General features: G+C 33.2%; 1 protein-coding gene across 1 annotated transcript in view; it reads right to left on the reverse strand.

Annotated features, from left to right (window-relative positions):
- Nucleotides 1-25,111, reverse strand: part of LOC129915027 (uncharacterized protein DDB_G0271670-like) — a 204,469-nt gene that overhangs the window by 155,413 nt on the left and 23,945 nt on the right. Inside the window, exon 2 of the mRNA XM_055994482.1 lies at nt 4,303-4,387. The gene's annotated coding sequence lies outside the window, so the exon portion shown is untranslated. The remainder of the gene's footprint in view (nt 1-4,302; nt 4,388-25,111) is intronic.

Raw genomic sequence — 25,111 nt, forward strand, 5'->3', positions numbered from 1 at the left:
TTATTTGCTGTGAACCACAAAAAAAGCCTTTATTATACCTATGAATTGATCACAAACATACAACTAAAAAAAAAAAATGAGGAAAAATTATAGCAATTCATATCTATCACACACAAAGAGTATTGTATCTAAATACACTATTTCGCTATAACGAAAATTAGTACTTTTTCAGCTCAATCAACTCTAATCGACAAATACGCGGTGGCGGCAGTTGCTATAGCTATAATGCCAAACGCGGCTTGACGTTCAAATAGCCTCAAGTTCTCTTACACTTTTTTTGAATTTGGCAGAAAAAAAATAAAGATATTCATAGAGATATAGAAAGACAGAGATACGAACCAGTTTTTCCAGCTAAACCAACAAAGAAATCATTGTTTTCGAACCTAAAAGTCGCACACACAACATACGTGATATAGTCACAAAACATAGCGAATGAATGAAGACTCTAGATAAGCTAATGATTGGCATTAACATGAAGTAAAATCAGCGTGCAAATTACTTTTGATGTCGACAATCTCGTCGTGTCATTCAAAGATGTGGTCACACGAGAAAAATATCTATAGAACCGAAAAACCTTTACGGAACTTAATTATACTGAACCGCGAAAAATTGGGCCCCTATTTTGTATCTCTATCTTGTGACAGGTTTATTTTTATATATATAGATGCAATTTATTGTTAATTTTTTTTTAAAGGTGCGGTAAGGTTAATATCTTTATTTACACTATCGTCGCGTTACCGCCCATAAAATACAATTGGAAAAAAAGTAAATCATTTCTCAAGCTGTTAAGCTAGATTATATGGAGATTGTGAACTTTAATATTATAAATATGCTTGATTCCTATATTATATCTCTTAATTCTGTAGAGAGTAATGAGGAAGGAATTCCACTTGTTGCTGCTGCTGCTGCTTTAGTTCATTCCACTGCGGGGCAACATTCCAATGATCAAGCAATTTACATGATCAATTCTGCTCTGTTGATCAGCAACGACAACAACGACAGCCAGCTAGCAGCGCAGCGGCAGCGGCATGGCAGGCACAACTCTCAGCTGAGAGCCGGTTCCCGCGCATTTGATCATCAAGAGCATAACTTTATCAGTATGGTGACCATCTGTTCTTCATTTGAACTGATCTGGTTCTGTAACGTGTTACAAAATTACAGGCATAAACTGGTTGTAAGAACTTTTTAATAAGGCTTTTAATGAAAACTGAAAATGATGACAAGAGGTAATACTGCAGATGCTCAAAAAAAAAAACATAATGATTTCGCCAAATCAGCTTTGACTATCTCCTACGTTGTTCATGTATCTCATGTAGGTGTTTTTTTTTAGACGTTTGGTTTTCACCCTAGAAATTCTTTTTTGTAGTTGGTCTTTTTGACAGCTGTCACTTGATTTATACTCAGTTCGCAAGTTCGGTGAACACGCTAAAAAAGAGATGTCCATTGTCCTTTGATCCCTTAATTAAAAAAAAAAAAAACTTTATTTTGACTTTATCTTAATATCGCTGAGTGTATGGCAAATTAATTACTCAAACTATTCTTAAATTGGTTGCTAGTCTTCTATTCATTTTGTTATGTTGAAAGATAAATTGAACCAGCTGTAAGATTGGTAGCCTTGCTTCCTTGAATCACAGCTTTTTCATACCGTAGGAAATTTCACCACTGCGTGTTTAAAAGACCCATATTAGGTATCTCTTTAAGAGGGCCTCCAGAAGAATTCTTTGTAAAATGTGATTTCTCCAATGAAGAATTTCAATTTCATGCTCACATCAAAGGCATATTCAGGTTGAACCTTGAACTTCTGAAGCCCTTCGCAAACAATTTTATCAGTGGGCTTAAGGTCAAGACCACATATTCCCATTACGGCAGACCGACCAAAAACACCTAGAACAGCAATGCTCATCATCGCCACATATGACATTATCTACAAAAACGAGCTCCATAGAGCCATGTCTAAGCTTTGACATCCCTCCTCTGCAAGATGAAAATAGAGAATGCACCTTTGATGTAAAAAAAGTTTTTAGACAAGATCACGCTCTGTCATGCGACTTCTTAAATAACATCCTTGAACAAATAATTAGGAACGCTAACATCAACACCAGAAGTCTCCCAGTTGTAACCAGAAGGACACGGCCTTGAGAAATGTCAGAGTCGCTTTTGCGAGCATTGAAGCGAAAGAGATAATAATCATTTTTATCAAAAATACAAAACCGACCATAGATCAAAAATGGGTTTTATGGTTTTTGTCATAGTTTCTATGGCCAAAATTGAACGGAATTGAAATGGAAGTACTGGCACCAGATTTCCAATACAAAAAGAATTATCAAAATTGGTTTACTCAGTCCAAAGTTATGAGGTAACAAACATAACGTCGGCGTCGTCGGTCTCATAAGAAAACCTCGTAACTCCCATTTTTTTCAAAAATGAATTTTGAATGCCATTCTTTAGAAAATATGTTAGCGGAGCAACACAATTTGGGGTCATTCCGAAAACTCTAAATAGACTAAAATTAAAATTTTGCGCAGCGCGTTTCTTCCCAACTACTCTGTTGTTTGTTTACTCTTTCGTCTCTCCTGTAAAATTTTGATTTTGGGAGTTACGAGGTTTTCTTATGAGGCCGACGAAAAGACTTTTTTAGAAAGTCGGTACAAAATGGGTTACCTAGGCTCCACTTTAAATTAAACGAGGAATTACTCTTTCTTGCCTCTGCTGTTTTGGTCACACTTCAAAAATCTATGAACTTTAATGAGAAAATAGCTTTCGAACAAAGCTTTATAGAAATCTTATAGAAGCTATTACCTTTTTTATTGATTAAATGGGTCGGTCTTTGTCCTATGTCATCTTCAAGCATTCAGCCACTTGACAAAAATTCTCGAAAAATAAAAATTTTCTCTTTCTGTTTTTGTAGGCAAAGGTAATAAACCGACAGGTTAATTCAGCAGACCAGAGGAGATACAAGTGCATATTTTACCATTAAAATTACACCGGCACACAAAATAAAAAAAGTGTCATGTACCAGGAACCAGACCTATCTTTCTATATGTTTTTGGGCACGCTGAATCCGAATTTCAAGTCCGTTTGGCCCGGTCACTCTCCAGTTTTGAGCTGTGACTGCATTTTGTTTGGATTTTTATGACTTTTTTGGAGTTTTTTGCATTTTTCTCAAAACTGAAGGGTGTTCGGGCAAAACGGACCTGAAATTCGAATTCAGCGGGTCCAAAAACATATAAAAAGATATGTCTGGTTCCTGGTACATGGAACTTTTTTTTTTGTGTGCCGGGGATGAAAGCGAAATTTCGCGACAGTGCCAGCACACCAAAAAAAAAGTTGTATGTACCAGGAACAAGACCCATCTTTCTATATGTTTTTGGATCCGCTGAATCCGAATTTCAAGTCCGTTTTGCCCGGTCATCCTCCAGTTTTGAGAAAAATGTAAAAAAGACCCCAAAAAAGACAAAAAACTTCATTTTTTTGAGTTTTTTGCATTTAACTCAAAACTGGAGGGTGACAGGGTCAAACGGACTTGAAATTCGGATTCAGCGTGCCTGAAAACATATAGAAAGATAGGTCTGGTTCCTGGTACATGACACTTTTTTTATTTTGTGTGCCGGTGTTATTACCTACTTGAGTTGATTTCAGAAAAAATGTAATGTATCTAATTTCTGGACTTTCTTTCCTTCAAATCCTGTGCTTATTTCTTTTTTAATGTGAGTTCTGATAGTATAAAATAATTTTCGGAAAGCTTTTTTTAAAATATATATGAAATCTAAAAGTCTTGCAGTCCCAATTGAGAGCATTTAGTGCAATAGCACTGCAGTATTTAAAATACTCATTGTACAAAAACAATCAGTTTTTTAACGATAGAGAGCACTTGAAGACTCTCTACTTTGAGCCTTGGCAAAGTTGCTCCAAAAAAATGTTTCTAAAATATGGTAACCCCAACCTAAAAGACACTCTGAACAACGTGTCACGGGTTGTTCTCGTGTAACGTGTGCTGCCAACTTTCGATTAAACAAATATTTATTATTATATAAGTTTGCTACTGCCTCTGTGTAAGCTGTAACTTTACTCTCTACCCTCTGCCCACATAAACAGCACCTGTGTCAAATGATAGAGCTAATGAATTTTATAGAAAAAAAAAAATAAAATACTTAAAGCAATTCATGAGATACTTTCTGAGATTTTGTATATTTTATTCAAAAAAAGGCTAATTAATGGCAAATTGATATAGAACGGATTCTTAAAGTTATACCTATTTACTATGTTGCATCTAGCAGGTAAACTTGATTTTGTTTGCCTTACCTCAAATGGTGTGTGATTGTTGGTAATAAATCCACTAAGAGAAGGAAAATGAAGTCGATGTTATCCACTATATTCTATGACGTATCTGAAAAGATAGAAAAAGAAATAAATTAGCATCTAGCATAAAGCGCGTGTAGTAGTTATTCATATTTGCGTGGCCTTGTCCTGCATAATTTATGATGCGTTTTACATTCTATTCTCCTGTGTGTGTAGATATGTCTTGTCTTGTGTGTTAGCCGGTATTTTTTTTTATTTAGTCAAGTCCAAGATATACCTAAGCTATAAGTTAAACCAAAAACCGGGGCTTGAATGTAACAACTTTTCTTGCTTTATCAATTAGCATTCGTATTCGTAAAAGTCAGTTTATGTATATTTCTGAGAAAAATACTGAGATTTTTATTGCACTGTACGTCTGCGTGCGTGCGTTCGTCTTCGGTTTTTGTTGTCGTCCGTAGTCCGGTCGGTTGTTGTTGTGATCTTTGGAGCATTGCAAAGTTTGTTAATTTTTATTTTTTACCTCATTTTCATTTTCTTAAATGTAACTTTAGCCTAAGTATATCTCTTGGAGAGTAGATAAGATAGAAAACAAAAATATATGTACAAAACACGCGATGAATGACGTCAGTGGTATAGAGTTTTTTTTTTTGTTCAAGTCGGTTAATGGTCTAACCTTGGAGTGTAAACAGAGATACAAAGATACCGGTAGGTATACTTCTTTTTTTTTGTATGTGCAATTAAGTAAGTTATGTTCTTTAAGGGCAAGTTAACGGGTTTGAGAAATTCTTGTAAAATTGTCCAAAAAGCTATAGCTTCTATAAAGCCTCCATCGGAACCAACTCTCTTATGAAAGTCATAATTTCTTTAACAGTTTGTATAAAGTTCTTTGAAAGTGTTACAAGCAGTAAGGACTGTTGTAAACGATCTTATAGAACTTAAATGTTTAAAAGTGTTAAAGGAAGTAAGGACAGATGTAAGTAATCTTATAGAAGTTAAGTTAGTTTCCTAGCAGCATCAAAGAGGTCTTATTATCTTTTAATGCCAAAATTCCGTTATAGGATCATTTTGAAGTTTATCATTCATTTTAACTCTATACGATTACAAGAGATCTTACTTCTTTTAAACATTAAACTTTACCGAAGTTAAAATAAAGCTTATACCTACACCTTATAGAAGGAAATGTAAGTTGAATGATATGCAACCTAGATAGCTTCAAACATTTTAACTAGTTTCAAACACAATCTTAAAAATGTTTATAAAAAGTTTAAAAATTCTAAGCAATTTTTTACTATCATACATATAAGCAAGAACATGCGACCTACTCAAAGACTTTATTATTTCTTTTTTATCTTATTTTGGGCAATCCCGTGAATTACTTGGGTAAATATAATTTTTTCGTAATTGTGTCGAGGAAGTTGAATCATATTTCCTTTTAATTTTTTTGTATTTGAGAAGATACCTAGGTTGTAGCCGGTCAATAAGCAAATGGGAAGATTACATTTGCAATTAGTACCTTAGCAAACATGTGGGTAACCTTGTTAAGTATTTGCAAAAATAATAAACGATTATAGATAGGCAAATCTTATTTGTTCAGATAAGAACAAAATGAGACATTATGAATGGACTTCATTTTGGGAATACTCGTAAGTTTTAAGATTTTAGGAATTTATGTTTAAGTCAACCATTTGGTTATCATATTAGGAATATTGCTTAGAATTCGATTAATGTTTTTCGCCCAAGTATAACAGTTATCTCATAACAGTTATATATTGGTATAACAGTTTGATTTTTTATAATCACGCGTATTATACTTGCCTTTATTTCTCCCTACTTTCTTTTCATATATTGTTATCAATGAGTTCGATTTCTTGGCGAAACGATTTAAATATTTGATAGAATGATCTTATTAGATTTTTTCGTATTGCTTCTTTTCAATGTTAGCCCCGTGTCTTTGAAATTGGTAAGCTACTCATGAGTATTTTACATGGGCAGTTAGATATCCTATTTTGTATCAATAAGAAGTATAAAAGATGGAGAGAATGCACTAACGTTTTATCATAGACTTACTTTAATATATGCCAACTACTACAATTATAACAGTTTCCCTGTGAAAATCCAATTTTCTGCCTTAATTCACTCTCAAACCCTCAAAAACGCACCGGAAAAATCAATATATGAGTTCATGGTTGGTAAAGTATATAAATGTAGTAGATTTTTGGCTAAACTACTACAATTATAATAGTTTCTCAAACAATTATAACAGTTTCTCTATGAAAATCAAACTTTCTACATTTATCAACACTTCAAAATGCTTATAATGGCAAGAATATATAAATTTAGTTGAGTTTTGCTGCGTCAAGTTTGATGTTCGTTAAACTTTTAATTTTGTAAACGAAATTCTAACTCGAAAACAACAAAGCCAATCTCTGGTCTTTTCTCAAAATGACTTTATTAAAACTGCGCAATATAATACATTGTCTACAGTCTCGAACTCATTAATCACTTGAAATTGATCATTTCATGCTAAAAGAAATAAAACAAATCAAAATATCATGAAGTAGACAGAATGGAGAGCTTATTGCTCTTAAAAGAATCCAGAACCTTTGATATTATTTCTTTTGTTTATTAAAACCACTCCAAAACACCACTCAAATAATCATTTAAAATTCTTTCGAAGAACAAAAAAAAAACTCATTTATAATCAAATCCTTTTCGTATAAAAATAAATTGTTGTTTTTTTTTATTTTTATTATAATTCTTTCTGTTTTTAAGAATAGTGATTTGTCATTCTGTCTCGCACACCTTTTACCTGTCCGCAACCACCTACTTACAAGAATCATTTTCAATTCTAATGTTAATGGCGTCATACCGAAAGGAACATCCCACTCATTTAGTCGTCGTGACAAGACCCAGAGACAGAGACAACCTGTATATGAGTCAGTGAATATTATTTGGCAGGTATTCAATTTAAAATTAATTGCAGCAGAATATTATTCTTATACAATAATAGGGGGGTTCACATTAACCAACTTACCGGACAGACCGATTGTCATTTGGCCTGATGGCCGTTTTATATTTTTCGTTCACACTCATCAGATAATTTTTATCAAAACCCATTTTTCAGCTTATTTTTAATGTATCTTTACCCTATATTGCTCTAAAATTAGAGAGAATGGATTATCACTGTCTGCCGGACAGACATGTCGTTTAATCGACTAACATGTCCGTCCGACCACCAAAAAATCAAAATTTTTTGAAAACCATCCGGCAAACCGGACAGGCTGTCGGATGGGTGTTCACATTATCAAAACAACATCAGATCAGACCAAATGGCGGCTGGTCTGTCCGGTAAGTTGGTCAATGTGAACCCCCCTAATAATAATAAAAGTCATCAGACAAATTTCCGCAAAAATGAAATCATCATGCTAATGCATCATTTCTCTTAGAAGAATTGCCAACTTTTGACAGTTTGGAGAGATTTTTTTGTAGAAAATTTCTAGTTTTAGTTGACAGTTGTTATAAGACAAGTGACAGATGACATTTGAGTGAAAGCTACAAATAGTCACCAAACATAGTCTCGTACTATCCTAACTTTTGTTGATTAAATATTATAGATATTGGAAACAGATGTGTAGGCGCGGTTGATGTCTAACTCAATCATGTGTGAGCTACACCTGGGTAATAACCACCGACGACAAAATAGCATACTAATGAGCATTTATGTTTCCACCGAATTCCTATCTCGAAATTTTCAAAACAATGTTATTTTTATGCTAAGTAGTGTATTCGACAAACACACAGAAACGCGTCGCTAATGGGAAGAGTTTTGCAATTTATTTTGGTTAAATCCATGATTTTATTCGCATTGTTAATTCAAAGCATCGATCAATTAGAAGTCCATTAAAAAATTTCTACATACATAATTTGATTATGACACACAAAAATATACTTATTATGATAAATGTATATCCGACCGAACTTTGGGGACATCAATCAAGTTCCATTTGGCTTAGATAGATATTTAGACAGAAATTTTGACTTTACCCTACCTTGCCAGGTATTAGACCACACCTTGACAGTGAACAGAAATCATTGAGGACACATATTTTTAAGCTCCAATACTATACTAAAAATAACAATCTGTATCCGTATCATATGATTGATGGAAATACCAACGAAATCGGTTTTCAAAAATTTGCATTTTATGCAACCAAAAAAATTTGACAGCTCACTGGGTTTTTATTTTATTTTGGTTGTCACTTTTGGTAAACGCACCAAGTGGAGAATAGATAACGCATTACGTTTACTTCGGTTACCACTCTGCTAATATTTTAATGGTTGGATGGAATTATTGTGTGTTCACCTTAATGCAATGTGTGTGCTAAATTCATTGTAAGCCAAGTGAAATGTCAAAGTCAGATAATAAAATTGACAGTAGGTGGAAAGGGGTTTTTTTTCTATCTCTACACTCATACACACAATAATATAAAAATTTCCAATGTGTTATATTTGTGTGTTTGAGGCTTTTGTGTAGAGCTGGATTATCGAGCTTATCAATGATTGATAGGCTCCATGACTTCATCCAGTCCATCGAGCAATAAAACGCATTCCAATATTTATCGATAAAACAAAAAAAATAAACTAAATGGCGATATGGGAATTGCAAAAACACTTTGTTTTGAACTTTTTTTTTTACTAAATTTAATCAGTGAATGTACCTATGTATGTATATTTTTTCCGCGCAAAAAAAATGAACTAATGGGTTTTAAACGATTTATTGTTTGGTTTATATTTGGTTTGATTGGCTAATGCTATTGATGTTTTTAAACATAAAGGTGTTAGGGTATGATTAGCCTTCTATTTTAATGGGCTTATTATTTAGAATTGAGGTTAAGATAAAATCAAATTTATAAATTGCAAGTAATCGATAAAGTAGGTGCTTTAAAGGTGACCTTTAAAATTCTGTTATACTGTTAAGATAAGACCTAAACCGTAACAAATCTAAGTGTGATGCGTGTTTTAGATTCTCCAAGAAGGTGTTCAAATTGGCCTAATCGCCTTTCTGTCCTACCTCTTTTCTCGTTCTTTATGTAAAGAAAACAAGAGAAAGAATTTTGACAGCTGACCTTAGATGACATACAACCAAAACAAATTATGTTGAAAATTGGTAGGATAAACAAAAAAATAATTGAAGAATTACAAACAAATTAAAAGTGAGTAGTGAGTAAGAACAAATTTATTCATTGGCATGGCAAAAATTTAAAAGAAAATTTAGACATTTTTCTAAAAAAATCTTTGCCTTAGATTTAACATACATAGATTACATAGAACTTTTCGTTCGTAGAACAGTTTCAAATTGATTCTAAAATTTTTTATCCACTGTATTAAAGAGATCAGTGGTTAGGACATTTTAAACTCATTTAATAATTTTGGAATCACAGAACAACTGTCAAAATATGCCGATGAGCTTAAGTAATGTCAAAACTGTCCAAAACTAACGTCTTTTTGAAGCAGAAATGACCAAATCCTGTTTCTTAAAACCAAATCTTATACAAATATGCCGTAGACGTGTTCATGCAATTGCTATCGCTTGCAATATTTTTTTAGTTACATAGATAATTTTAAATTATATATGCAGATGTCAAATTGTTTTTAATGAAAACCAGTCCCATATAAACACCTGACAAAAAGTTCAACATTGATCTTGTCCCGGTGGCTCCAGGTGAGACCCAAACGTTCTTCCCAATGACATAATATGTATGCATTTATAATTTTTCCCAAGAGGTCAGAGGTCATTTTTAAATAACAAAAGACAGTAAAACAAAGTTCATAAATAAGTCGTGGGAAATTATTTTTACACTACACTTCCAGCTGAATTATCTCAGAATAATCCTTTGGTCAATATTATATAGAAAATGACAAAAACCAACGCAAACACAAACGTGGGAACATATCTCCATTGACCTCGAAAATCTGTTTGATTAATGAGCTTACCATCGCAATAAGCCCTAAAAATTATACTATAAGCAAGGTTCGTTACCCCGACGACGACTTTTCTAACTTACTACTTATAATAATATTAAGACCCGAAAATGTGTCCAAAAAAATGTGTTGTTGTATCCATCTCAAAATTAGTATTCAACAACAATTATGGTGTGTAAGAGTTATAAATCACTCTCTGATGTTTTGATCTTATGTGTCATTATATGACTTAATATTTTACCATAAATGATGTCAGAAAAGATGACAACACTAAAGGTTAAGCCCATTCCATACACCACTCAATGAGAGTGCACGGAGTGGGCCCTATATAATCATTTGGTGATTATAATTTTCCTACTGTTTGCTGAGTAAGTAATTACGAGTATTAAAGATTAAAAATAAAATTTGCAAAGTCATTTTCTGACATTTCAGCAGTATAATTTTGTTTTTTGTTATATTTTTTAAATGACACTTAACCGGAAATGGATTTGAATCATTTATGTCGTCGTCGGTCGCTTGGTTGATGGCGTTGATTGTTATAAAGTTACAAATGTATTTTAATGTTGTTAAGTAATTTTTTACGCTCAACGCTAAGCAAGCAGAACTATTATCAACAACGTGCTGTCAAACAAAGCACACAGGTGCAGTAATTAGACGATTTATCTTGGGTTCCGAATCTTATCTCAAGATACACACAATGTATCTTTGCGCTCCAGTGACAGCAGCGGTAGTGGTATAAGCTTATTATTGTGTCAGTATATAAGATATCGCGATGGCCAAAAAAACTTGCCGACTTTAACTGGAAATTAAAGCCAACAAATCAACAAACCAAAATAACAGCAGCAACCAATTTGTTTGCTTTTATTGTTTCTTCTGCTGGCGCATAGAGTTCAGTAAACAGACGAAGAAAAATGACTCAGAAAAAAAAATGGTCTGATTTTAATGTAGAAGGGATTTTCACGCTTACTGCGTCCGTCAGTTGATCTTACTGAAAAGTCAACAGCAGCAGTAGTACCGAAGCTTGTTGGAGAGTTGCATGGGCGATCTACATTTTGAGCTTGAAAATTTATATCTTTTATGCCATTTAGTTTTATTTCAATGGACTTTAGATGTAATTTCGATTCGCTTGAGTTAGCGCCGCATTTTAATTTTGGTATGTAACCAACCACACCAGCCATCATGGCCAGTAGCTATAGCACTTATATTTGACAAGGCTTCTCTATAAAAAACAGCGGCGGGTGTCGGCGGCAGCGGCAACGTATCTATGTCAAAAAGGGGCTCGTTAGTATGCGGCGTGATCAGTAGGTCATAAAAATACAAATTCGAAGGAGACGAACTTTTAATTCGAATATACATTTTTATGGGCTTTTAAATCAACTTCATGAACACCCAATGCTGGTTATGGTGGTGGTGGTTCTAGTGATACAGTTTAAAAGTGCGTAGGCGTACAATGAATGTGCGGCAAAGAGCTTTGATAAGCTCTCTTTGTTGATTGCCGTGCCATGCGTTTGATATTTCGAACATGATCAAGGTTAAGTGTCATTTATTTTTCGAACATGTCTAAGAACTGTGCCACTTTATCAATCTAATGAATTTCTTCACTGAAATAGCCAGATGGGTTTAACCGAGTGAGATTTCACCTATCGACATACTTTTTAGTTCGGGAAAACAAGATTCAGTCGAAGAACTTTGGACCTGTTTATTTAGTTACAATCGCGGGGATAAGCTTTGAAAACATAATTTCAAGGATATGATCTAGGTAGGTTGGGATAATGATCTGTAGTCGATTACTGCACAAAAACTAACTTCAATTGAAGAGTTTAATCTTTGTTCTTGTTTTAAAAAAGAAAGTCAAAGCAAAGATTCAATAGTTTAACAGTATTTATTACACTTAAAACAATCTTTCTTTATTTTATGATCGAGATGGAACATGCGTTGTTGTCATTTTAAACTGGTTTCAACAAATTTTTGATGTTTGCACGGATTCCACTATCCAGTACATAAAGTTCAGCGATTTTAGCTAATCTAGTTTTCGAAAGCTCTTAAGTTAAGATTGCTAACTCCGAAAAAACTTTGGAAACTTAACTTATGTATGACCACACTTTAGCTATGAGCACTTGAAGAATATCTGCTTCAATTTAATACCTTTTTTTTGGCCAGTTATTATTTTTAGAATCAACTCAAACTTGGTACGATTTCTCTATATAACAGTTTTTCCTTACTTTCAGACGACTTGTCTGACATTCTTACCTTGCAGTTAAGCGAGACTGTCTGCTGTATAAATGTCCTAAATAGTAGTTTAATTATGATTATATGTAATAAACATAAGAGTTTATTCCATACAAATTATAAAAGTTTCTTGACACCCTTCAAATTTGACAGTAGTACAGATATATTATTTTATATAACACTCTATTAAGAAAAAAAAAAGAGGGAGAAAATACCTTGAAGTTTAATAGTAAACTAAAATATAGCATAGAAATCTAACTCAAAGGAATAAGAATCAGTGTAATATTATGATATCCCCATAAGTATAACAGTTAACTTTGCAATTGATTCCATCTTTTTGAATCAACTATCTATTGTTTAATGAAATGATTTGATTAATGATCTGTTGATGAATTAACCCTTCAAGCAAGAAAACGGAGTTCAAAAAAGACACTCCGACCTCCGACAGAGAAAAAGGGGGCTGCACTCACTCACTTGCAACTTCTTGTGTATGAACACAAAGTCGAAGGAGAAATAGTGGTGAAAAAACCAATACATATAAAATCGGCTCCGCGGTGATTCTAATTTCCATACTAATTTGAGCCGCCTTCGGGCCCGTTTCTGAGCCGAAGTCAGACTCAGCTCCGCCTGAGGCGGAGCGGATTCGGACCGAGGTCGGACTTGTTTGCTTGAAGGGAACTGTTTGTTTACTGTCACAGATTAAGTTGACAGATTAGGCGTGTTCCTGTTCAGGCTTGGAATTTATTATTCCAGAACTTAAATATAACACTATATTAATACAAATATAACACTATATTAATATAACTCCATTCAGCCTTAACTCACTCTTTATTAAAGACCAGTATCCATTCTGACAAATAATTTTAAACAATCTTTTATAAGCAAAAAAATGATACCATCAAATATGTCAAATTTAAGATGCCACCAAGCCTGGAATATGAATCGAATGACATTTATCATCGATGCAAATATCAACCTAGTATACAATTACCTACTTAATTAACTCAACCTCCTGATGTGTAGTCAATATGAATTTCAATTCTTTATTTGAAGACAAAAATAGGTCGTTTCAACTAAGAATGAAACTTCTTACTCATAAATTATTGTCTCATATAACATGGGTCATTAACATCAGCGCCGCCGCCGCCATCAGTACGACTCATAGTCATACCTAACCTATTCTTTGTATTTTAAGTAATTTACAACAATCAGAATGATCAATTGATCATACAAGATACAACAACAATAAAAAAAAAACGAAAATATCATCTTCTCTCAATGAAGGTTGATTTTTTGTATTGTTTGTTCACTGCTAGTGATGGGAACTATCGAATGATTTGAACTATCGATAGTTAGTAACTGAATGATTTGAACTATCGAATAGTTCATTCATTCATTCATTCATTCGAATAAAAACTATCGAATAAAACTATCGAATAAACTATCGAATAAACTATCGAATAAAAACTATCGAATAAACTATCGAATAAAAACTATCAAATAAACTATCGAATAAAAACTATCAAATATTCAGTTGCTATTTAAAAATAATATTTTATCAAGTTTTTCACTTTTCATCCGATTTCATTTTAAAGAAGCATCCATCATACATTGAAGTACATAATATAAAAATCGTAAAAAAAAAATAGTCGAGAAATGACCACTGGAAAAGATTTGTTTCCTTTTCTTACACTTTTTATTTTTGCTCGTCCACATGCAAAATTGCAAATATCAAAAGTATATACATACCTACCTACAACAATCCAAACCAACCACACAGTCAATTTCAATTCAATTTAGTTTATTGAACTTGTTATTTACAATTGACTTAAAATTAACTTATTTCTAAGATACATTGGTTGATATAAAATTTTGTTGGCACAGAAGGGGCCTAACCTTATACAATGACTAAGTTATAAAATATAAATAAATATTATACATGGATAAACTTAATTTAAAAAGTCTGCTGACTAGGTTGTCCTCGGGGTGTTCAGACCCGGATGTCCAGTTGTGGGGTTGGTTGAGTTGGGTTGGTTTGATTGGCGTTTAGCCACGATAGTATGCCGACTGGGTGTCGGCGTAAAAGTTAACTGCTTCTTCGTTGTCCATTGAAATTATGTGCTCATCCAGTATATCCAAAGCGCAAAGGTACCTAGGTTCCGGATGTCGTTGTTGGGCTATCATTCTTCTCATCAGCTGATTGGGGTGGTTGGCGATATTTCCTACAAGTATCTTCGCCGATAGCAGTAGATACCTGTCCAGTGGTATGATTTTTGCTTCCTCGTAGAGTCGCTTGTTGCTGTAGTATTTTTGTCGCTGTCGATCGAAGTAAAGTCCGGTGCACATCCTCAGTATTTTTCTCTCGAACATTTGTAGTTCCTTCATGGCTGTCTTGGAGATGGTATACCATACCGGAAAGCTGTAGGCAATGACAGGTCGCAGAAGCTGCTTGTAGATCAAGAGTTTCGTTGGTTGACTTAATCCTGTTCTTACCAACCACACAGTTGCATCATATTTTTGTCTAACCCATTCACAACCCTTTACAAAATCCACTTGTTGACACATATACCTGCTGTTTGTGCGTGCGCGAATGTTTTGCTTCTTCCGGCGCCATGTCTCGTCAAGTAATTGAAAAGATGGGTTTTCCCACTAATTAGGTTCATAAACTATACACTGGCTGAACAATGAACATGTTCCGCTTCCCAGGTCAAAGAGTTATTTTTTTCTCTTTTGTCACTTTTTTATGACACCGCACTGACCGACGGATAACTTCTTCTTTCATGCACCGTGTTGCCTTTCTTTTTCTTTTCTTTACCGCCTTTGTTTTGAAAATATGGGCACTCCAACATAAAACACATAAATTCAGTCCTGAAAAACTTTCAAGATATCATTTGGAAGATCGCACAATATGTGTATCATCATTCATCTTCCTTCAGTCCTTCCTTCAAATGCAGATAAAATCATTTACAATTAAATTGTGAAATCAAGAGAAAAAGCAAATAGTAGAGAAATAAAATTATGACTGAATTAAAAAAAAAAAAAAAACAATCTAATAGACTGAAAGAAAACAGTAACTGAATATGAAAAAATTCAAATGAAAAAGCTATCGTTTGAAAAAACTATTCAAATGAAAAAACTATCGTTTGAAAAAACTATTCGAATGAAAAAACTATCGAATAAAAAAAACTATTCAAATGAAAAAACTATCGTTTGAAAAAACTATTCGAATGAAAAAACTATCGAATAAAAAACTATCGAACGAAAAAACTATCGAATGAAAAAACTATTCGAACGAAAAAACTATCGAATAAAAAACTATCGAACGAAAAAACTATTCGAATGAATGATTTTAAACTATCGAATGAATGAATATTTTACAACTATCGATAGTTTGATAGTTTTTATTCGATAGTTCCCATCGCTATATCACTGCTATAGTTTATTCTCATTCTCATGACAATTGAAATTCTTTGAAGAAAATATACAACCAACTTAGTGGTTTGGTTGAATGCAGTATAAATTTATGTTCTAATACTTTGTCAGTGTCAAATTGCAAAGGTCAGCATAATTATTTTTGTTCTTCTTGATGAAGTTTTGGAATCATTATTTGACGTTGACATCGTGTTTCGAATTGAGAAAATCATGTTTTATTGATGTTCAATAAATGTGTAGACTTAATTGATATGCATTTAGTTGGGAATAGTTGACATATATTAGGGCTATTTGTATATTTTTGGTTCCAGCTGTGGTTCGGATTTAAACAAGATTTAAGACTTACTTTAAGACTTACTCTACTTAATAGGTGTTTAAATCAGTTTGTGTGAAGTGGATTCTCTGAGATGGCAAGGTCATGTGGAGCACATAGAAAGTTTTCAACTCCAACTCAGAGGGACCGTGCAGTAGAATGAATCAAACTGGCGCGCCATGGCGCCATGGCGTACGAAACTGGAACCAGCTAGCTAAAGATAAAACTTGTCACCCTTAGTAAGTAAGTAAGTAAACATCAGTTTGTTATCCTCTTTTTTTAAAGCGATATGGACAATGTCGTCCAGATGTATAACTGTATAACAGTATGACTCTTATGGCATTGAGCTCGATACTTCAAAATAATGTCATCTCTAACTGGAGTTAAAAAAGGAATACTTTGCTTGGGAGCTTAATGTCCAGTGTATTATAGAGATCAGAGAGGATAATTTGAGATACAGTTGATCCTTGGTTTAACCATATAGACCTGCATCTACGTTAAATAATTTGGGCTAGTTTTTCAGTGATAAGTTAACTCTGGAATTTAACCTAATGCAAATTAACTATTATGTTTGATCATTGTAACGTAACGAGGCTTTTACCCTTCATGGAGTCGTCACACAAAAATGTATTTTATTTATAACAAAAAAAAAAAAAAAAACACTAAAATATTTTAATCAAAAATTTGTGTCACCAAAAATAAAAGCCATTTATTTTCATTATTAAACCCTAATAAATTATCCATTTTGATCACAAAAAAATATGCCAATATGGATACAAAACGAAAAAAAAAAAACTCCAAACAACAAAACAAATTCAATTTGGAAATCCCATTTAAAACCCATAAAGCCGTCAACAGTTTTATTCTTCTTTTTTTTTTTCTTTTCTTTTTCAAATGTTATATTTTTTAGTGGGTATTTCTGTACAAAAAAAACGTGCATCAAAAGTTTTGATTTACAATGCATTTAGATGGTCAATCGATTTCGAATTAGCTTTAACGTCGTCGTCCACCCTATCAACAATATATAGATATATATATAGGCATCGAACTTTTAAGTCAATACAACCAACAACAAAAAAACATTATAATAACCTTCCCTTGTTGTGTCGTGTTATCTTATGAATGTTTCAAACGTGCAGCCACAAATATACATATCTACATTTTTTTGTATTTTTTTGGTTTATAATATAAATCGAATTGTTATTTAAAATTTGAATTTAACTTCTTGTCACAGTGTTGCCACTTTATTTTTTTCGGGATTAGTATGTCATAAACTTTTTAGCTCAGTAAACTAAAGTTACGCCAAAAATCCAGATGAACATTATTAACCGGAGTTTCTTTTATTTTACAAATAGGAAGTAGTTTTACGAATATCTTAATAAACATCTTCTGTCAAAATTATCATAAAACAAAGTCATTATGAGACTAAAAATCCATTATTGCATTCCAAAGGTCCTGAATTGGGCGCCACTTAGAAAAATTCTAGCATTTTATAAAGAATATTTCAATATATTAAGAGGTGGCAACTCTGTTTTTCATACGATTGACTTTGGCAGTTAGGTATACAATACGGTGTGGTCCGTTTTCGATAGCTGAGTGTGTGCTGAATTATATTACCTTGCCGCTGAATAAATCACTCTTGGGGCCGGACTACATTTTTTGCCCACACCGCTTGGGGTCTCTTTTTATTTTTTCTTCCAAACAATGTACCCAAACATACCTATGCTATAAATGCCCAAGCAAGGAGAGAATAAAATATTGAAATCCCACGGTTAAAAGCCAAATGTTTTGGATCGTTCCAGACTACAACAAAAGAATATATATTTCTCACCGCAAGCAGATAGATATCTTATAAACTTTAGAATGAATTCCTTTTATTTGGCGGCGCACTACTGTTTTTGGGGTAAACCTTTAACATTTAACATACTCGCATGGATGATGGAACATTTCAAACGATCTAAATCGAGCTTTCAGGGAAATACACAAAACAAAAAAATAATACACAACTTCCCCTCAAGATAAATATCTTACCTATTTACTTGAAATGCATTTTCTAAGCAAAGTCATTCTTAAATCTTGTTTACGCTCTGATTAGCGATTGTATCTTTTTTTTATACCAAAGTTATCTTTTGCTGCGGTGTTCAAGTTTAGAGTGAGGAACAAAAAACTAAACTAATCTAAAAAAAGATAAAAGCAAAGTGAGAAACAATTAATTGTATCTTATCTTATCATCTGCTGAACTGATATACATTTTTTTTCGTGGGCATATACAAAGTTGGAAAGTTTGTATGTTGTGGATTTTTTGTTTTTGGGATACCCGTTGTTTCACCTGGTGAAGATAGTGAAGTTTAATGCATTTAAATTGAATAAAAAAACTACTGATAAGCTTTAGAACTTTTTAGATAATTCTATGCAGTGTGGGTGATTGTACAATCTATTTAAGATAACTTTAGTTTTTTTTATCAGAGACACCCACAAAAATGCAGTTGTTTGAATAATATTTAAATTACAGTAAAACCCGGATAAGTACCTCACCTTAAATGCACTATTTTGACAGGCACTAAAGCGGGTAAGGTACTTACAAGAACCCGGTTAAGTGCTCATAGGCACTTATCTCTATATTTATTAAATAAAAAAAAAAATATGTTTGATTACTAAAACATAATCTTCACAAAACAAAATTACTTTGAAAGTTCAAAATAGCTAACTAGTTAATTTCTACCTTTAGTAGAATTTTTGAATTTAAAGCGGTTTAGGAAACGAAGTTTTTCTTACAGTTCAAACTTGTTTCAAATGTGTACTTAAAAGAATTTTTTGCAAGTAAATTCAACTATAAGTATTTGAAAAGCCAGGCAATTAAGCGGGGAAGGCAGTTAAGCGAAAGGTACTTAAAAGATGAATTTTAAATGGAAAAATCCTTAAAATTTTGGTTCTAAAAAAACAAAGGTACTTATGCGGGTTAGGCACTTAAGCGAGAGGCACTTATCCGGGTTTTACTGTAGAACAAAAATGCTTTGGAATGCTTGTTTAAATATTTGAAGAGAAACACGGTTCTGGAAGAATTTGTTTACCTACAGAAAACAAAAGGAAAAAAAGAAATCTCTAGTAAGTTATAATGAAAATAATAAATCTAAAATTTAAGTTTTTTCATATTTTGGATTTGATTCTAACTCGATTTGTCACAATTTTGAATCTAAACGGGAGTGATGAGTAAAAAATTAAAGAATATACATTTTAACCAAGATATTCCTACAGAATACCTACAAGGGAATATTCACCCGATATTTTGATGACATCACGTGTATTATAAATCGAATGTGAACATCGCCTTACATAATAAAATGCAGGTATACTTGAATGTGTTATCTATGGAAAGCAACAAATATAACACACAACCATAGACAAACAATAATCAAGATCAGAAATTTACATTTATTTAATCATTGAAAACTTCTTGTAAAAAAAAATTGAGTATATTACATTTTTTCTGTATAATTTGCCGTTTTAACACAGTATTTAATGACAGTAAATGTCTAAATTCTGGAAAAATTAATGTCAAGTTTTCTCTTCTTTAAATGGAGAATAATGTCCCAAGTGCATGAACATTTTGTGTTACATAACTGTCAAATGGTCTAGTTGCAAAAGAATAAGAAAGTTGATTCTGACAAGAAAATCTAGTACATAAATTTCCTTTCTTGCAAAAAAAGATACTGTATTTTGATTGTTTGTACAACAGTATAACAGATGATAATTCAAGCAATATACCTACTATTTTGATTTTTTGCGTAACAGTATAACAGTTTCAATCCAGTTAATTTTATGCCTTACTTAATTTTTTTAAAGAACGGCATGCCACTGTCTTCTACCAATTGGCTTAAATAATTTCATATATTGTATAACAGTATTCAATTAAAGAAATCAGTGTTCCCAAAGTGGTTATTAAAGACAACGTTAACCCTAACGTTGGGTGTACTTTAAAGAGCAGCATTGTTATCATTATTTCAAAGCCTGGACTAAATAAAAAGATTTTTTCTCTTAAGGTCCTTTATTATGAGGAGAACAACAAAAAAAAAGAGACTCGTCACAGTTGAATAAAAACAACACTATAACCTGCTAAACTTGGCCATATTTCGGTATTTTCAAATGGTTTTAAAGTAGAAACAACACCTACACCTACAAGATTAACAAGTTCTTATTTTTTTTTTTCATTTGAATTTCTTGAAAAAATATAAAAAAAAATTAAGTTGAAATTTTTTGCCAAAAAAGTTGTAGGAATTTAGACTGGATTGCTTTATAGAGCAACAAAAAAATGTCTTAATTCTTTATCCACAAAAATAAAGCGAAAAAGATTAACAAAATTGTTCCGCATTGTGTCAAATTACAAATCATGTTTGTTGATGTATTACCATGGTATTAAATTACAATCAACCCAAAAGAAAGAAGTTACATTTTTTTCTCCAACAATATTCCCAAACACCCGGCTAGTTTAAATGAGTCAACATTAACTCTAAGCAAAACACCTGCACAACTCTAGTGTTACTGCTGCTGACGACGAACGACAACGAAACGACTACGGTAACACAAAACACTCGATATCCAGGAACCAAATTACTCACTTAGGCGTAATGAATGCAATTACCATGTTACAAGGAACTCCAATCATATTACCCAGGACACCAAAGTGTGTATCTTTCTTGTTGGTCATACAAAAAGGCAAAAAAAAAGAAAACAATCTAAAGCCTGTTCCTCACAAGTTAATGAAGGGAACAACTTAAGTTGACATGCATGCGTACTAAGAGTAATAATCAGTTCACCCTGAAGCCATCGATCGTTTCTCTTGAAAGAGTCACAGAGATACACCAACGTGTGTCGGTTAACTCTGTAACTATACCTTTAAGGGACAATGTTCGTTCAGTCGGGTGTGAAACGAAAATCGCTTGGTCAAAGGATTGTTACTTAATTAAGTCTGCACAATTTTGGTCATTTTTGAATATCTATACATGAACTATGGCACGCGGTCTTCTTTGTCTCACATCTTTTGCGAACGAACTTAAAACTCTTGTGAACACCACCGCTCTTTCACAAAATCGTTTATCTATGCGCCAATAAATTAGTGAAAATTTGTATCTTGGAAACACTAAGGTTGCATCGCGACGCTCGCTGTGCTATAGCCAATGAGTCTCAATATACCACCGATCTCAGCGTTGCAGTTTTGCCAAACAATGCAAATAAAACATGGCTGCTGTTGATAGTTGAAGGTTATTAAGGCGTCATATGATAAAGGGGCCTTGTTTATTAAAAGTATGTTGTATAATAGTATAACAGATACGTATAGTGTACTTCTTGGTCGATGAGTTTCCAAATCTAGTAAGCATTTCATGCTGTTATACAGTTATAAATTTTGAGTTAGCCTGATAAACTGATCTATTATACACTGGAGACTGACTTAACATGCCAAATTTGACTCGTGTATAATGTATAACAGATATGTACATATTTGGGTACTTCGTAGTCGGTGAGTTTGCATTTCATACTGTTATACTGTTATACATTTTAAATAAGCATAAACTTGATGTGTTCCTTTGGGCTCAGCAAAGGACTTTTAAGTACTTCTGAACCCAATCAAAAACATTTTTTTTATAGAAGAAATGGAGTTGAATACAACCAGAAGTACTTAACAGTAGATACTTAAGGCCAAAGGAACGCAGCTACTATTGATCTGTTATACACTGGAGATAGTCTACACAAACTAAATTTGACTTCGATTTTGAACTGTTATAGCATTCAGGAAAGGTAATATACAGAGCAAAATATAATACTTCACCAGTATAACAGTTTAATAACTAATATTTTTCTGTTGTATAAAATGATGACCTCAGAGCTCAGCCACCTATAAGAGCGTTTCCCAGTCATTCTCATAAAAATAAGTGTAAATTAATAAGTCCGTCCCTGATGTACAAAATAAGATATAGCTGTATTATAATGCTGCCAAGGATGGTTGCAGCATTTTATCTCAATCTGTCTGTTCTGTCTAATGACTGCTGTTGTACACCCATCGATGAATTGGTTAACCACTGTGCTGCTACCCTGTCTGGCATGGTTGGTGGGTTAGTCTTTTACCCAGTTTGGACAAAGACGTCAGTCGTGCGCTGCTCTGTTGCAGCTCTCAGCAGCGAGCGGCAAACCAACCAACAGAGCAGCATGGCGTTGTTGCAGCAGCGGCAGCGCGGCGCAGCGGCCTAATCAAGTGTTCATAATCTTAATCTGCATATGTGCGCTGATAGTGCGCGACGACCCAGCCGTAGATCATTGTGGCCTGGGTGGAAGGAGTTTCCTTGATCTACAGTTACTGTCTTAATAACGAGGTTATGTGGGACCGTTTTGTTGGGTGTATTGAAAGGTTGAATTTTTTTTCTTCTTTTCTTTTTTGTGTTTTGTTTTATATTTTGGTTGAATGGCTTCCTATCAAAGAGGAAGACTTTCCTAAAGACTTAACTTCAAACCAACAAAACAAAAAAAAAACTCTTGGGTAAAAATTAAAAGATAACCTCTCCACACACAAACTCTTAAAACTTACTCCTCCTAGACTCTGTGGGAGATTGCTAACTTCTCTAGTTGATGAAAATCCAACAAAACATTGTAAAAGTGTATCTATGAAAAGTATCTTGTTCGGTGCGGTCGCCGCGCCGCTGCGGTCGTGTGGTATCGGTATATGGGTGCTAAGCTACATAAATATGCTATGGGAGCGTGTGGTAATTTTCATTAAAGTTATCGACATACGTTAGCAATGTTTAAAGATCAATAGGAGTCTTATATACTCTTCCCAACAACTATGTAGGTATATTCATATTCCGGCACTGCTCAGGTATGCATGATGGGTTCCAATATAATTACTCTTACCGCGTGTGCTCTAAGTCGGAGCTTCATATAGTATCCGCAAAAGTGTTTTACACAAAAAAAAAATAAAAATATCTTCTGTCCAATGAGATGTGCGGGAAAATGGTTTGTAAAAATTTGTAACCAATTTGAAAGCGATTTGCGGCTTTAAGTTAATCGTTGTTATAGGTTGTGGTGTGGTATACCTATACTCGCTATAAACATTATGAATATGATGGGGAAATTGAACGAGAATGTAAATTGGTTGTTGTCGATGGTGTTGAGTTGATTGATTGGGTCAACGGACTAAACACATCAATTACTCTCTCTTCAATTAATTTTTTTTTTCGTTGAATATATGTAATATGTAAGAGTTTCAATGGCCGCGGTGCAGCGCATTAGTAATTATGTACCCACCTACACCTAATTCTATCACTCACTAAATCGATTAGGTTTACTTGAAATGTGAAAGTGAACTTTAAAGATGTTTGGTTACTTGATATTTAACACTTTTTCAAATCTTTTTATTTAAGAGAAAACTTTTAAGAAAACTAGAATGAAGATAAATTTCAACTGAGTGCTAGTCATGAATTAAAATGCATCTTTTAACATCAGTCTGAATATCGACCCACTTTTGACAGCAACCAGCACTTTCTAGCAGGCGAAGTAAAATACGGTAAGCTTTTGACAGCAGCTAGTAGTATTGCCTTTAAAAAAATTCACTACATCGAACCATTGTCAGGACAGGTCTCGAATTTGTAATAATTATAACAGTTCTTAGTCCTTTAAACCACGAAATATTTAAAGTTCATCCCAATGCTATGTCTAAAGAATACGTAACAGTAAGGTCATCCTCTCTAGGCAATAGGAAGTACTAAATAACTGCATTGACAGCACTGATTTCTTTCACAGGATACTGAATTCTGTACAATGTATAACAGTATTTTACTCGATTGGTAGATGACATTAGGAGTTCAATGGCATACCATTTTTTATACACAGTTGAATAAGTGACATAAAGAACTAAATAGTCTTTTGTTACATTGTAATACAAAGAAACTGTTACTGTTGACTTCTGTCAAGCTTGATGTCAAGCTTTTTATACAAATCCACTTTATTCTAGAGAATAGGTACGACACAAGCTGTCTTACGGTTAGATCAGATATTTCATTTTACAATCTCTTTTACAGTTTGGGTTCGAACCTCGGACTTGAAAGAAAATTATAAGAAATACATTGTTTACACTGTGACTTTGCGCTTGTCACATATGATATTAACAGATTCGGAAATTTATGCATTTGGGAAACGTAGATAGGTAGCCAAATCGTTATCTTCTATCAAGTGACTTGTGTTTTGAAAAGCTGACACAGCATTTTTTACCAAAATTCGTTTCCAATAAATAGCTATTGATCATTTATCTACCATCACGATTCATTATGAAATGCTTTGATTTAATTTTATTTTATCAAATTATCTATTAGTTATAACTTGACATATAATCTAAAAAAAAACTTTCTACAAACACTGATTGCAACCAGTCAAAATAACAACAAAAACAAAAATCCATATGCATCATAAAATTTCATTAATATACTACCGCTAATTTATAGCTCCTCGAATATTGGTTGGTGAACGTCACGATAACAGCAAAACCACAAAAAAACCATATCAATTCATTATGCATTTTGATCAATACATTTTATTATTATATTTTTTTCTGATAAAATACGACTTCCTAATCAGCAGCACCGATGACAACCTCTGCGCAGTAAAAGTGTAAATATCACCAATATCTAATAATTCAACGCCGTCAAGACCTTTGAGTTATTCATAATCTTTTATAGTTTATCTGTTGGATATAAATATATACAGAAGAATTAAGAAGCAGAACATTCTATTTGACTGATATGATCTTCGAATCAATTTTAATTAATATTATAATACATTCCCTGTTATAGCCCACCGACATCAATTTTTCCA

Source organism: Episyrphus balteatus, chromosome 3 (assembly GCF_945859705.1).
Source record: "Episyrphus balteatus chromosome 3, idEpiBalt1.1, whole genome shotgun sequence".
NCBI lineage: Eukaryota > Metazoa > Arthropoda > Insecta > Diptera > Syrphidae > Episyrphus > Episyrphus balteatus.